Here is a 16,704-nt window from a genome sequence, read left to right as displayed (position 1 = left end):
ACGGAACCATTCCGTCATCAGACACGTTTGAGCTGTGCTGATGACGGAATGGTTCCGTCACGACCACACCCATTATCATTAGGCCCCAGCACAGGGGAAAAATAATAATAGCAGCGATGAGGTTAAATAAAATAAGTAAATAAATCTAGGCAAAGAAAATAAATATATAGAAGAATATTGGGGACAAAATATTGAAGACCAAAATATCATCAAGGTAAAGGTAGGAATACAAAATCTCTACTTAGTAACCTTTTCATATTTTGGATTAAACATTTTGCCATCGATATTTTTCTACCTGGACATTCTAGCTTCGATATTCAGGGGGCACACCTAGTTGGTTCCTGAAGTCTCTTTACCTCCTTAGTACAGATTGGATTAGATAATTTATTTAACATAATGCTGTTGTTCTGAATTGGGTATAACCTTTTCCCACTTGTTAAATTTCTGTGTTCCCTGTTTTTAATCTGTAGCAAGAAACAGGTCGAATATAATCATTAAATACTGCAACTAGATCTATTGTGAAACTCTTTGCATTTTTCAATTTTTTAAGTGTTGACTTCAATGCCCTTGATAGAGAACTATAATGAATACGTTTTCTGTAAATAAGTGCTCAATGCTTGATGAAGGCCAGAAAATGCAGAAGCATGGGCCATTGATTAAGAGTGGTGGAAAGAAATGGAGAATGAGTGTTGATAAGCAGTGCCAATGTGAAAGCGAGATGGCTAAAACAGCGTCGACAATCAACCAAAAAACAATCAACTTTTCATTGTACATTGCAAGAAAGAAACAAAGATATAACTGCATTTGTGATGGTTTTAAATAACTTCTCACAACATTACATACTCTTACATACTACACATAACAGTCCATTTCACACCAATAAATAAAATAGAAACTTTGCTTACCGACTACACATAACCTTTTATTTGACTGCTTCTTTTCGTCACCTGAAAATGATGAGATACAATGATGAGAATAAGATGCCAAAGTAGAGGAAATGTGGGGAGTAGGAGGTAGTAAGGCAAAGTTAGTGAAAGGGAGCATAAATACCCGATAATAGCATCTGTGCTCTAATACGCGAGTTTCAAACTACCATAGTGCAACCAGTCTCTATAAGCCATCTCATTTGTGCATTCTCAACCTTCTTAAAATGGGAGACTGAGTGGATCAGCCAGGATTTATACCTGTTGCTTTGATGTTAAATACAGGTCTCTGCATCAAATGTATTGGTCCTCTTGTTCTTTTTCAGATGGGAGGGTTCTCATGGGTTGATTAGTGGGTGAAAGACATTAGTGATTAGACAGAAGAAAAGAGCCCAGTGGGATTATATCAGATATTTAGGGACATGTGTCAGGGTTTACGTTTCTAGTGGTGAAGAAAGGGAGGATGTCTATGAATGGACTGCAATCCTCAACAAATATAGCATGCTCTCTTGACCAGGGATTAGTAGAAAATGAAAACTTTCAGGCTAGTGGAAATTGAGGTAAGACTGTTTTCCTGTGGATGTGAGGACAGGTGGTCTAGAGGCTTGTTGGGGATGAACTTGTCTGCACATCACTTTTCATGATGTATAGGCAATGAATTTACAGAATGCGCTGGGATGTTGGTTTGACATTATGATTGAGTTACATTGAACCTTTAGTAGGAAAATCTCAAATGATCTCAAACCTATCAAGCTCCAAACCGGACAAATTCATCAGGGGTCCTTGCATGAAAGGTAACACTAAGTTTGTAATTATCCTTGCACCCTGCAATACTGACCTCTCTTTTAGCATTGCTAGTCACTAATGTATGTAAACCTAGAGATAGAAGATCTACTGAATTCATACCCGTTTGAACTGTAGGGTTAAAATTGTTTGGTTTGTTCAAAAGTTCTATTGATGTGTTCATTAATGCTACTTGTATTAAGAAAACAAATATCATTTGCAGTGAAGCAGCTAGCATACTTTGCCAATTTGTTGAGTTTACAATCCAGAACTTATGTTATGTATTATTTGGTTTGTAAACAGGAATGAACTGGTTCCCTTTATGATGATTTACTTGATAGCAAAAGAAAGATGTCATTGATGCCCATTCTCTGTGAACGTGTTGTTGCATGAGATAAAACCAGTTAGTTCAATTGCTCTCCTATGTCTAATCTGCAATGCTGTTTTTAGTGTTTTTAAAATGAATAACTGATCCATGCCTTTGTGTACTGAAACTCCCTCTATGCCATTATAGTCACCTACTGTACAGGACTTATTACGTCAGTGGCATCTTTCTTGTATCTTCAAATATTGGTTTCCATCATGAATTTTAACAACTTTGAAACACGGATTGCTTTGATGTGTTTTAGTATTCAAAATTATTAAGCATCTCTGTCAAGTCTTCTAGCTTCTCTTTAGATTTGATTAATGTTGATTTCTGTTTTTGTCTTGTAAACACTACTGCTTTTAAAAGCATTTTTTATTTCATACTCCAAAGGCAGAACTAAAATTAGTGAGGTACAGTTGTGTTGGGGGGTCTTGTGTTATGTTCTGTTAAGTTATTAACCTGACGCTTAGCAGGTGTGTATGCCTATCCTTGCGAAGGGTTATTCGAAAAGCCAGGTCTCCAGCTTCTAGCGGAACTCAGAAAGGAGGAGGAGACTCTAATGTGTAGTGGGGCGAAGTCTTATAGTCTTACGACTTAGAAAAGACAGGAACAAGGAGGCAGTATAGAGATATGAACAGTAAGTATGAAGAGAAATATGTCCGATTGTATTACTTTATGAAGGGTAGTCATTGTTACATTTCAAGGGCATACTTTGTTACATATTCCTTGTAAGTTGAAAACTCTTTTCAGTTTCTTACTGCAATCACTTTCATCACTGCTGTCCTTGCAATCATGTCCATTACAAATCCTTGATTGCATCCTGCATTTCCCATTGCCACAGTTTAGTTCCTCAGGGCTGCAACCTGAACATATGGAAAAGTAAAATGTGTTTGATCATATTAGGTTTCAACACAAATAACTACATTGCACAAAGCCTTACTAAAATACAAAGCCAATTTGATGACAAAATACGAACATCTTTAAATGTCACACTAAGTGCAGAATTGGTTAACTCAAGCGGCAGCTTATGTTGAAAAAGCAACACTTCACAAGCCATGATTAATGGAACCTGGTAAATTGTGATGACAAGGAAGACTGTCATATATGAATGAAGTTAATATGTATGTAGGTAATCTGTGAAATGCATAAAAGATCTCCTCCGTTTAGAGTAGCAGCAATAACAACTCTATACAAACTGAGGTCCATTTAAAGGTATGTTTAATCAAAGTTCTGTTGCACAAGAAGATGTCTTTGCTATTTTTATTCATGTATTTTTTTATTTGCATTTTTACAGAGCGTAAACAAGATCCAACAATTCTACTACAAACAAGGAGTTTATATGAGGACATTTTCCGTCACACATATGATCATAACAACACAGGTGGCGGTGTTTTAGATGATATTTTGTAGATAATGTCAGACTCGTACCAGAAAAGAAAACATTTGTTTTGTTGGGAAAAATAAAGACAAAAGTATAAACCCATTCATGTTTCTCAAATGATTTGTAGAAAAGTGAAAAGAGTGAGCCTGTACTATATTGTGACAATGATCTCTTACAAGATTATACTGTCAGACTGGAGGCATCACTACAGCCTTCGTGGTATATTGCCAGAAAAAATGGATATCTTCTGTGGAGTGATTTAAAACCTCTTCTCTGGCCATACAAGTTCCTCATTACTTCCTTTCCATCGGTATTGGTGAGAGTCAGATAACGAGCATGGTGCTCTTTCAGACTTAGTCTGACCCCTTGCTTGCTGCAGTGCCCATTGTAGTAAATATGGGAGGGTCAAGGGGGAGGGGCTGAAAAAATGGAAAGGTTGTAAGGAAATTAAAGTTGTCATTAAGGAAGGAACAGGCTTATACAAACAGACGCCTGCAAAAAAGTAAGCCCACCTGTTGATATCGTTTTATGATATGGCCGGTGATTACAGGGGACGGTGTGACTTACCACAATCACGCTCATCGCTGCCATCTGCACAGTCCTTCCATCCATCACATTGATTTTTTAAAGGAACGCATGATGATCCATCCATGCATTTAAACTGCTTGGGGCAAGCTGAGAAAAATGACAAACATGTATCAACTAAAGCTAAAACTTAATGAGAATTATGCAAAGAATTCACGTTTTTATATCTTTGATATTAATGGCTTTAAGGGATTTAGTGTAGTTCCTATATTCCCAATAGGCTCTGCGCATTGGAATAACAAAAACGATAGTTTAGACATAGGACTTAGGTCGACTAGGTCTCTATTGAATATGTTAGACTTAATTGTGTGTGCCAGCTAGCTCAGAGGTCACTAGAAACGTTCTTGAATACACAAGAAGGGATGAGTCTCTGACGACCATATAACATGACAACTTTGTTCCGCCTGAAATAAGGAATATCTCCAGAGTCTCGGAAACAATAGATGGCTATTTCGCTCAGTCAATCGTGCATGCTTCGTTTCACCAGAAGTGCAGAGAAATAGAGAGACCGGCGTTTTCAATAAAAAGGTTATTTATTGAGCAGTCTGCTTTCTCATGCAAGAGAAGTTAATTGCTACAATCGTAATACTTGCTATGAAGTAAAGTGCGTACAGTAAAAGGAGTATTATGAAATAATACTGTAAAAGCATTTGTATGGTTTCTAAGCCATAAGATACTTAAAAGAGATAAAATACATACAATGATAAATAATGACTAAAAGTACTCAACTGGTGCATCTAAAATACGCCTACCTAACCTCAGTCTAGTACAAGGTAAGAAGTAAGTGAGGTGTAGCTTGAGCAAAGAATCTATCCAAGAATTCTCTAGGGGTCTAATCAGCTCCGTACCTTGGTTATAGAATGAAGGAGGTCTTGTATCTCTCTCTCAGGACTCGATCTCCCAGTAACCCGCAAGGGTAGCAGGGAAACACTGGAGCTGGATTTCTCAGCAGGAGAAAAGACAGCGTCTCTCTCAGTGCGTCGGCAGGGAGGGTCGGCTTCCTTCGGCACTCGCATACAGCAGTGCGTCGGGCAAGTAGTTATTCAATCTGCTCCAAAACCACTGTATGTTTGTTAGGGCAGATGTGGGCATATTTATACCTGGAAGGTACCGAGTTTGACGTAATGGTGGACATAATAACGTCACTAAGAACTCGAAGTTCTTTACACACTCCAGGAGTTCTGGGACAAATCAATACTGAAGCAGGGGGAATTCCTGTGCTGCTGAAGCCTTGTTGTCTTCAAGAACTCGTTGTACTCTGGGAGCTTAGCGGAAGTAGCCATGCCGTATTTGGACTGCATTGGCTGTGTCTAAATATGGTTATGATTCTTATGCCTATATAAGGATATGATAAGTTATACCTATATAAGGGCATGAATCGGGAAAATTACACTAGAGCCCTAGATACTTTACAACAGGACCGGAACATAAACAATGGTCCAAAGGGAAAGTTATTATAAATTGTAACTGGTGGAATGGTGACTCTCCAGCAACCCAGCAATGGCCGATCTAGATGGCGAGAACGGGCTAGTAAGCTTAATTTATTTAGCGTTTCCAATATGATAGTGTGATTGGTTTTTAAAAAGTAAAACACATAACAAAGTTTTATCAAGTCAATACATGGAACAAAAAAGTAATATTGAGCATGGTAGCAAGTTATGAGCAGTAACAAGTGGCTCAATATAAACCAATAATTAAAATAAGCAACACCATAATAGATGAATATACACAGAGGCCCAACACTTCTTTAGGGGCTTGAATTTATACCAAGTTTTCAAAAGCGTTTTTTAGAATATTTTTGTTCACTGTTGGAAGATGATTTATAAATAGGGGTAGGTAAGTACCTACCACTAGTAATAAGGCCACAATCACAATATAAAGCCCAGTCAAGGTCTCAATAAATGATTCCCTTGCTCAAACTTTTGTAGCTGGCTGCAAAAAGGCAGGCGTAATTTAAGAGATGTGAAGCATTTAAAAACACCAATATGTTCCAAAAGTTATACACAACCACAATAGAAATACAGCATTAATTTATAAAAACAGGGAATATTCTTATAATTAAAATGACACCAAAATGACGAAAATCCAATGGAGGTAACCAGAGATATGATTTTTTAAATATTGAAAGTGAAACTAGCTTAGAAGCAAATAACGCTCCAAGGCTTAAAAAAGGTCATGCTGGACGGGGAAAAAGTCAAGCGTTCAGGCAACCCACAATATAGCACTTTTACACTTACTTTCAGGAGTGCCTTGGGGCGCCTTGATGCCCATTGGGCTGAGTTGGCGCCTTGATGCCCATTGGGCTGAGTTCTGCGCGTTATAAATTTGTTTTCCTTTCATTTCGTGTTGATGCAGGAAAGTGGTCCAAAGCACAAGCTAAGGGTTCAGAAACTCTGGTTTGCCTCTTGGGGTGTGGGACTACAACTCCGACAGTGCACCTGGTAAATCCAAGTAAAATCCAGGTGAAGCTGAATTCTTTTAAGTCTTTGAATTACTAATTTAGCTCACTCCTGTCAATAGTTTTTACAGTAGTCTCATGTTAGACTATGGAGCCAATGTGCTATAATGGTAAAAAACGAAATCAGCAGTTTTTCCCACACCAGGTCATATAAAACATCTTTTAAAATGTCCCTGCTTATTATTACATGGTACCTTACCCTGAGGCACCTGGAGTAGACCTCAGCGGGTAACAATCATGTATACATCTGAAAGTTTAAGACTTTGGAAGTACATCTAATTCCAAAGTCGAATTTGCAAATAATGTAATCTTAAAAGCAGCCTGCAAAGCAGGGCTGCCTTTAAAATGACAGAAGGTACCACAGCAGGGCACAGTTAAGTGCTTTAAATCTGCTGGGCCTCTAAATCTATATGCCCTATTATATACTAGGGGCTTACAGGTAGGTTGTCATACCAATTGTGATCACATGTAATTACCATATCCTTTTAATCAGAGCACAGGCCCTGGATCTGGTTAGCAGAGCCCCAGGCATGTCGTAAATATTTAATTTACCGTCTTAATTTCTATGCAGGTAAGTACTTAATCAATAATAACTCAATCGGAAAGAAAAAAACAGAGTCCGTGGTGTTAGAGTTCTTAGGGGTTTTATTCCTTAAAAAGGAATCGTTCCGGAACTGGATATCATGTTCCTGCAACCACAAGGGGTTCAGGAAGGGATAGAGCAGCATTTTATTGACAATACATAGCTTATATACTTAAGTTACATTATAGAAACCAATACAGTAGGCGTAACAGCTGAGAGAAACAAGATAACAGCATTGGTAGTGATACGTAATTAGAAGGCGTGAACTAGGCGTGAACATAGAGGTGTGTGCTAGAAACGTCACAGATAGGTATCATAAGTGGGTGGCAACAAAGCAGAATCTTGTAATGTCAGCAGAAATCTGAGGCCTTGATGCGCGCGCAGCTGCATGACGTGTGATTGACGTGGAAACTGGAGGGTGCAGGGGACTTGACATTTACACTGGCGAAAAGAGACAGAAGTCTGGCATGTCAGATCAACTCGTACTTCTATCATATCTGATATCTGATGTTTGGGAACCATATTATCTGAACGGAAAAGGTCTCTGGGGCAGAAGCTATTCTATACTGACTGTGAGTGCGTGTATAAGCGCCTAAGTGTCTGCATGAGAAGCGTGGGGGCATGGGCCTTCCATGGGAGCATGGTAACAGAGGCTATGAATTACTTGCACGGAGACAGTGAGGCCGGCCCTTCTGCTCTGCAGCTGGGGGGATGTTTACTTAAACTAGTAGGCAGGAATGCATTTTCGAGGAGCGGAACAGATAATTCGAAGGTTGTAGTCAGTCTTGGCAGGCAGCAGGCTGAGCTGAGCGCGGTGGGCCGCGCTGGAAGTAAGTCAGAGTTCACGGGTACAGAGACAGCCTGGGCTGAGGCTTTCAGAGTCAGAAGCCAGGAAAAAGGCTCGATGGCAGGATTCAGGGCCTACTTTGCCAGAGCTGAAAAACGTGTAAAGTACACTACAAAAAGACGTTGGCATAGCATACTTAGGAACGGACTATTCAACCCATTCAGGGTGGGTCTGAAAGAGGACGTGTTAACGTTGGACGCAAATGTATTTGCGTCTTCATAGCTGGCACAGGAGGGAAGTTACATGCACTTTAAGCTGGTACATGGAGACGGTGGGGTACACGATAGGGAACACAACTTGACCATAAAATTTATATTTCCTCATTCCCTCCTTGTTCCCTACGGACCCTTCATGATATATCGATCCTCATGAATCGATCAGTTTGTTCTTGTAACATCATTTGCTCTTCTTTCTTTCTTTCACGTCTTGAGAGAAAACTGGAATGTTCAATGCATGATGTGGCACACAGTCCACAAATCCCTGGCCCACACTGTAGGCACAGGCAGCAACTGAATACTAGGACTAGGCCAATGCCTAGGAAGGATAGAATCTTCCATCCCCAAGCGGTTAACGTTGTCCAGAACCAACCGGACCAAGTCCAGGTGCCTGGATTCTGATGTATCAGATTGGCAATTTTATGAAGACGTGTAATAGCTTTGTATACGGATGGCGCGTTTTCTGGAATGAAAACACAGCAACTTGACCCGATGACCTTACAGGCTCCACCTCTATCTGCCAAGATGACGTCAATAACAAGACGATTCTGAAGAACAACAACCCGCATGGCGGACTGCTCTTCGGTTAAGTTACCTAAAGCGGAGGCAGTTTCATTTACTACTGCTTCAAGTGTTCTAGTTAATCTGCGTATTAGTTTACTATTTTGGACGGGGCCTAAGAAGAAAAAGAATCCTTTATTAAAATCTGTGTATTGTTCCCATGCCGTTTCTGTGTAGTCGACAATCGGGAGATCTCTTCGGAGTCTATTCTTTACTAGATATGTATTTCTGTGATAATCAGGAGGAGCTAGAAAAACAGGTGGCAGAAGGAATGCAATATAACAGGTACCATCCAAATCTGGAGGTAAGCGTATGTATGCGGTATGACCACAAACAAAATAGGAATGACGGGTAGCTCTAAAGGACGATTTACCTTGATCACTGAATTCGACCACAGTAGTACATTTACTATGACCTAAGTGTACTGAACCTTTCTTACTGACACATAATTCACCAGTGACTGGTAATACTGACATAGCGGGGAGAACTGGTGCAGCTTCGGCTTCAACAGTAAGAATCATAAGGTTAATTGTATAATTACCTAATCCATATACTTCATTTTCTAGATCAGTTCCTATTCTAGTGGGGAGTCCCTTCTTATCAGGGTAACAGACATTGAGCAGAACTAAGTTCAAGTTTCCCCAAACCCAACTCCCTTTGAAAACAGCAATATCAGGATCTAAGGAATTAATTATTTTAAACCATGCACCACAGGAGCCATTGTGAGTGAACGGGTACGGAAAGAGGGGCAGAGCTCCCTTGTATTTCTGGTAGGGAGGGAGTCGGCCACATATCCAGCAGTTTGTAGCATTGTTAGTCTGATGGGAATGATGTAACATACTAATGAATGTGTTGTTGCGCAGCGCAAGTCTGTAAGAAAGTTCGTGTGGAGGTAATTCACTAAAAGAATGTTCAGCAGAAACATTGTAAGCAGATTGTTCACGCTTGAAAATAGGGTAATAGATAGGAAGCAGTATACTGGCAACAATAATCAGAAGACTTAGAAAAAACATAATTAATAATGTCACTATACAGTGACTACGGAGTGATTTGCAATATGTACGTTTCTTGAGTTGTCTCTCTCTCTCTCTATCTCGATCTAGGGGATACATGTCAGAAACTATTTAACCGATTCACCTAGGGGAGGACTTAAACAATTAAACTGTCTGACTTGCTAGATCGGAGTTTTAGTTTATACTCCTCTTGGGGAGTTTTCTCTCGTTCGGGAACTTTAAAGTCACTAGGCTCAATACAGTCTTTGGAGGGGGTGGACGAGTCTGGGTCTGGTTTCAGTTCATTGCATTGTTTAATATGACTCGTGTGTATCCACCCCTTTCTGCCTTCCACCTTTACTGCTGTCCTCGTAGTAAGAAGGACGGTCTTCGGCTCTTTCCAGCGGGGCTCCAGCGGACTTTTCCTGTCAAAGTTCCTAATCAAGACCAGATCCCCAGGACGGACGTCATGCGGCTTTACATCAGTGTTGTCAGGGAAGGCTGCGGCAACCTGTGAACGACATGATTGGAGTGCAGACATCAAGGAGGCAAGGTAATCTGTCAACATGTTACAATCAACATCAGTAATTTTCTTAGGAATGGGCGTCCCCCACATACTCGGTGGTCTGCCAAAGACCACTTCGTACGGGGATAGTCCTGATCTCGAGTGGGCAACCATTCTCATGTAGAACAGTGCAACTGGCAGGGCGACTATCCAGTCGACCCCTTTCTCTTGACATATTTTAGCAAGGCGGGTCTTTAGTGTCTGGTTATGCCTCTCTACAAGGCCTGCGGCTTCGGGATGTCGGACACAATGGAATTTCCACTGATATCCTAGCAGCAAGGAAACTTGTTTCATTAATTCGGATGAGAATGGCTGTCCGTTATCTGAGTACACGACACGAGGCAAGCCGTACCGTGGGAAGAATTCTCGAACCAGCTGCTTGGCAGTGGTCGGAGCAGTGTAATCTGGGACTGGATATGCTTCGGTCCAACGGGAAAGTGCACAAACAATTACGAGGACATATTTGAATCCTCGACAACGGTCCATCTGGATATAATCCATCTGGAGGACTTCAAAAGGGTGATCGGGAGGATGAAATCCACCTTGTTCTACAGGGACGCTTTTACCTGGATTGAACTGACAACAGATCATGCAAGTACGCACTTTCTGTTTTGCTGCTGCTCGTAAGTGTTTATTGCTCCAGAGATTTTGTAAACTGTCTAACATCGCTTTCTCTCCTAGATGTGCTGGACTATGTGCTGTATTGATTATGACTTGAACCATAGAGTCAGGGAGAAACCATGTAGATTTTCCCTTCGTCATCCAACCTTGATCTGTCTGGATCCCTCCTAGTTCAGTCCATTTCTTTATTTCATCTGGGGTAGCATGTGTCTGAATATCGATTACATCTAGTGCGGGATCCCTGACTGTCATACAATGTGTCGGTACTATTGTCTTTGTCACGTCAGTTGTCTGGTTGTGAGTCAATGCTGTATGTTTTGCTGTCTGGTCTGCCAGGTCGTTACCCTGGGAAACAGAATCTGTAACTTTAGTATGTGCTTTACACTTCATGACGGATATGCCTGAAGGCAGATGTATTGCTTCTAACAGTGCTTGAATGAGGGAACCGTGTTGGATCTTGGCACCATGAGAGGTCAAAAAACCTCGTTCTTGCCATAACATTCCGAAGTCGTGTACAACTCCGAACGCATAACGGGAATCAGTGTATATGTTAACATTTCTGTTCTTGGCTAGTATACAGGCTCGGGTCAGAGCAATGAGCTCTGCCGCTTGAGCAGACAGTGTGTCAATACGATGTGTTTCTTTGACTTCGGTTTCAGTGGTCACTGCATACGCGGCCACTAATTCTCCTGTACTTGTTCTCATACATGAACCATCCACATAAAGTGTCAGGTCTGGATTTGTCAATGGAACATCGGTTAAGTCTCGTCGAGGCTTTGTTACTGCATTAATGATCTCTATACAATCATGCGGAGCTGGATCTGTCATAATCGTAGGTAACAATGTAGCGGGGTTCAGAATGCTGCAGCGTCTGATTTCTATGTGTGGCTGGAATAGCGTTAATTCGTAACCTGTCAGTCGTGCTATAGTTAAGTGCTGAGTCTGGGTTCTGTTTAAAAGAACCTCTACAGAATGTGGAACTTGTACTGTTAACTGATGTCCTAAAACAATTGAGTCGCTCTGTTTGATTGCTAATGCTGTTGCTGCTACTGACTTTAAGCACGCAGGGAGTGCCTGGGCTACTGAATCCAATGTACTTGAAAAATAAGCGCAAGGCTTATGTGAACCTGCTTGGTCTTGAGTGAGGACAGACAATGCTGTACCATCACGTTCTGTAACAAAAAGTGTAAAAGGTTTGCTGTAACATGGTGTCGCTAAAACTGGTGCTTGGCATAAGGCTTTCTCTAATTCCTCAAAGGCTTGTGTGTGTGAGTCCAAGGGAGGACAGTCGAAGTCGCTGCCTCCTGTGTTGTTAACTGAATGAGTGGTTTAGCTAGAAATGCATACTGAGGGATCCATTGTCTGCAGTACGAGGTGAGGCCTATGAAGGCCCGCACTTCCTTTTGTGTCTGGGGTTGTGACATATTTACAATTAACTGAATGCGATCGGGAGTGAGCTGTCTCCCCACTTTGGACAGCAAGTGACCCAGGTACACAACTTGCTGAACACAGAATTGTAGCTTCGAAGGAGACACCTTGTGTCCCTTGTCGGCCAGAAAATGTAATACTGTCAGTGATGCTTGTTCACATTCGGGCTCACTTCGTGCGGTGATCCGCAGATCATCGACGTATTGCAGTAAAGCGGTGTTAACTGGCATTTGAATACAATCTAGTTGTCTTTTCAGTGCTTGACTATAGATGCTGGGGCTTTCTGTGAATCCTTGAGGTGCGCGGGAAAATTTGAAACTTCGTCCATTTAAACTGAATCCGAAGAGGTATTGGCTCTCTGGATCAATGGGTACACTAAAGAAGGCGTTCTTGAGGTCAATTACAGTAAAGAACGTTGCTTCAGAATCAATAGCAGTCAATAGGGAAGAGATATCGGGGACCACAGGATACTGTGGAACAATGCATTTATTCAGTTCTCTTAAATCAATCACCAGCCGATATACTGGCGGTGCATTGGGATCAGTACGTTTAAGAATTGGAATGATGGGTGAATTACAGATATTGGAGTCGGTCTCCACGACCACTCCTTGGGCAATGAGCTCTTCAATGATTTCCAATAAAGCTACTACAGCATCGGGTGGTAACTTGTATTGTCTGATTCGGGGTAAAACAACTCCTGACTTGAGTGTAACACGGTATGGTGTGATATGCATACAACCTACATCAGTTGGGCCTTTTGCCCACAAGTAATCTGGTACATTTTTCAATCTGACATCAAACTCTCGTAATACATAATGACCCTTGAAATCCCGCAGAAAGAGTCTAACTCCCTCCGGGGAACAACATATTATGGCTCCTAGAGCCTTCAATGTCTTTATTCCTAACATATTTTCTGGACATGATTTCGTCAATAACAGGTCTGTAACTCGTGATAATGGACCCACAGCCAGGGGGACGGGTTCTGATACCTCATTTACAATAGGCTGTCCTGAAAAACCAAGGGAAACATTCTGTGAGCCTGAGAGGGGTGCCCCTGGGACTTCGTCATGGCTTATTGTGGTGCGGCTTGCCCCTCTGTCAATTAAAAACTTTCTGTCTTTTCCCAATACTCGACTATGTACATAAGGACCTTCTTGATCTACAGGAATTTCAATAAGAGGCAAGCCCAACTCCCTCTCTAGGCTGTTTCATGCGTATCGTTGGTAATCGGGGTAAGCAGATTGGGCATACTGGTACATTTGTTGTGAAACTTGCTGAGTCGCGGCAATGGGCTGTGGCTGTGATACCGCTACTGTCTGTGCTGTATGAGATGAAGCATGCATAGGCTGCGTATTCTGCATGGGCTGTACGTTCTGTGAAGTCTGTTGCTGGGCCTGGTCTTGTCTCGGTGGATGCGGTCTCTCTTTAGTTTTACCTGTTGCTATGTTATGTTTCAGAACTGGACATTCATGTACGTAGTGACCTGGCTGCTTGCTATAATTGCATGTCCCTTTAACGGGAGCTGCAGCGTGACCTGTCTGGGTCGTACCCTTTCTCTGGCTGTCGGCTGGAACTGATTGGGCCACTAACATTTTCATTTTCGTGTCTTTCATACGTTTCTGTTCATGATCTTGTTCTTCTCTAATTCTGTTCTGATGGTATTGTAACATTTGTAACATCTGTGATGGCGTATTTGCTTGCCATGTACTCTCGACCTTGTATACACGGTTTTTAACTGCTAACAGGGAATTTTCCACTAATTTTGATACAAAAAGATGCGGGTACGACTCGCTACTTGGTTTAAGTCCTCTATTAATAATAAAACATTTCTCGAATCTTGAATAGAAGTCACTAGTATCTTCATCTGGTTTCTGTTTACAGGCCGAAATTGCATCCCAATCTTCCTTTCTAGTTGTCAGTAATCTTGGCAGAACCTGTACTATCAAACCTGGTAATGCTTTAGTTTTCTCCCCAAGGCCTACCCCTGGGGTACGTTTGTTCTCTTCGTCTTCTATTTCTGCCCATACAATCTTTTTCTCTCCCACCTCCCATTCTTTTTCCTTGAGATTCTCGTAGATGCCCATGGGCAGCAGTACCTTTAACATTTTCATGATATCTTCATATGTGTAATCCCCCATCAGTAACATGTCTTTAAGTTCTCTGTGAAAACCTGCAGGGTCTTTGTCATGACACGGTACTAGTTTCTTCATTTCTAACAGTTCTAACTTGGTCAGAGGCGTGTGTACATACACACGTTTCAAGGTATGATCGTCACCCATAACTGGATGCACTTCTCGTAAGGGGTTCTGACTTTCAATGCCATGCAGACGTTCCATATGATACATTTTTCTTTCTGGGGGCGGAGCGGGAACATATTCGGAGCTTACGAAAGTGTTATATCTATGTCGTTGTTCTAGAATTATTTGTATTAACTTGGTACTTAGACCTCTCCATCTATCCATGAGTAGTGCTTCTAACGTATTGTGTAAGGGACCTGGATCAGAATGTTGGTTTCTGTATAATGTGAGGAGGTGCTGAATCATGTATACACCTGCTAATTTCTGCTCGTCTGGGGAAAGGTTCAGAAATGTCTGCGCTACTGTGTCATCATTGTATATGTTCGGATTGTCAGCCCATAATACTGCTGACCGGGCCAGTTCTTGTTCATCCATAGAATTGAGTACATGGTACCCTATTCGGTCTCGAAGCCTTTTATCAGTCTCTTGGAACTGATGTTCAGGAGAATTCGGTTTGGTTAAGCCAGAGAGAAAACTCTCTTGCTTTCTGGACGAATGCCTTTCCTAAGATAAGTTCCCTTACCTACATACGCTATCGTATCTGTAGTCTTTTCTGGTTCGTCAAGTTCTTCTTCCTCCTCGGAGGAAGCCTTTTCTTTCTCTTTTTCGTGTATTTCTATCACTGCTTTTCTTATTCTCTTGTACATACTGGCTATGCAACTCCCCTTATCATGTTTTCCTTCAGATATATTTTGGCCCCACTTGTTGAGTGCATCTAATTCATCCTGTTCTGTTTCAGGCCTGTCTCGTTCTCTTATTAGGCAATTTATAAAAAAACGTAGTATATATGCTTGAGTGTCAACTTTCTGATGCTCCATGGCATCCTTAATACTTTCAGGGTCTTTCCCAGTCTGAACAAAGTGATATATTCTATCTAGGTGCTCTTTCATTCCTGAAAATAACAGTAGGTAATCTGCAGCATGTCGTAAGCGTAGTGATGCCATCATCATTCTATCGTCTTTGCCGGGTACTGGATCATATCTGCAAACTGCAAGTGGTTCTTTGAGTATGTCGAGACGGGGTGATTTGAACGTGAAAGGACTCTGCATATCCCTAAGGTGTAATCTGTGTGTTAATGGCGGGGTCCGAAGACCCCCTATCGCACCTCCTGAGGCGGAAGCTTGGACATTATCTCTCTGTGGAGTCTGTATCTGTACTTGAATTTGTCTTTTAGTAGGGTCAGGTAGAAGCGGTTTCGGTAGATCAACTTTAGGTGCGGGAAGTGGTGGAGGTGGAGGAATGGTGGGCTGTCGAACGGGGAAACCTGGTTGCAGTTGTGGCGGGTTTTGGTCTGGAGGCGGGTTGACACCCCCGTCACCGTCAGTAGGCGGGACGCGGACAGGCATACTGGTGTAAGCGGGTGCTACATCCTCTAGATAGGAATTCAAGAATATGTCTTTAGTGGTCCTGTGAGTTACTTTAGTTGGAACCAATGGTGGCAGCAGATTTTTCGGTATTTCTGAAGTGGCCTCAGGCGAACCCTCGGCCACGAGATACATACCGTTTACGAGATTGTTTCGTGCGCGGTCTATTTGCTCTGATTTCACTCGGATCCCTTCAGTAACTAATTCGTTTTCTTGGGCTTTATCTGATTCTTTAAGTCTGTCTTCTCTACGTAGTGCTTTTTCAGCACGCTTATGTGATTCCTTACGCCAAAACTCTATGGCGTCTTTCTGAGATTGTCTGGCTTTCTTTTTCCATAGTGCTTCCTCTACCTTCATGATGCACTCGGCATCCCATGTTCCGGTAACAGGCCATCTGTGTCTCTCGTCTAGATGCTTAGTATAATCGGCCCATAAATCTAGATACAATATGGCATCTAAGCCATGCTTGTGGTACATAAAATTTCCAGGAGTGTCCCTAGGGGGGATAGGAATTTCTTCCTCTAGTATCCCTTTCCTAGTTCCTATCTGCTTTAACTTGTTGAAAAACGGCATCTTGTTTACTTAGTACTGAATGCTCAATCCTTGTTACTTAATACTGAATACAGCTAGTTATACAAGAACACAATAATGCACATTAAAACAGTCACACTCATACCACGACATTAATCACATGAAAAGACATTTGAGACATATATGACTACCCCCTATACCGG

At 41.6% G+C, this 16,704-nt stretch overlaps 1 pseudogene across 1 annotated transcript in view; it reads right to left on the bottom strand.

Annotated features, from left to right (window-relative positions):
• The window catches only part of LOC147697001 (suppressor of tumorigenicity 14 protein homolog), a 381,221-nt pseudogene that overhangs the window by 102,873 nt on the left and 261,644 nt on the right, over nucleotides 1-16,704 (bottom strand). Inside the window, exons 12-14 of the transcript XR_015299131.1 lie at nucleotides 4,022-4,129; nucleotides 2,832-2,936; nucleotides 906-947 (exon numbers count right to left, since the gene is read on the bottom strand). The product of XR_015299131.1 is annotated as a suppressor of tumorigenicity 14 protein homolog (transcript). The remainder of the gene's footprint in view (nucleotides 1-905; nucleotides 948-2,831; nucleotides 2,937-4,021; nucleotides 4,130-16,704) is intronic.

This window comes from Lissotriton vulgaris, chromosome 8, assembly GCF_964263255.1.
Source record: "Lissotriton vulgaris chromosome 8, aLisVul1.2, whole genome shotgun sequence".
Lineage (NCBI taxonomy): Eukaryota > Metazoa > Chordata > Amphibia > Caudata > Salamandridae > Lissotriton > Lissotriton vulgaris.
The sequence above is the reverse complement of the archived record's forward strand: the minus strand, read 5'-3'. Positions and strand labels throughout refer to the sequence as shown.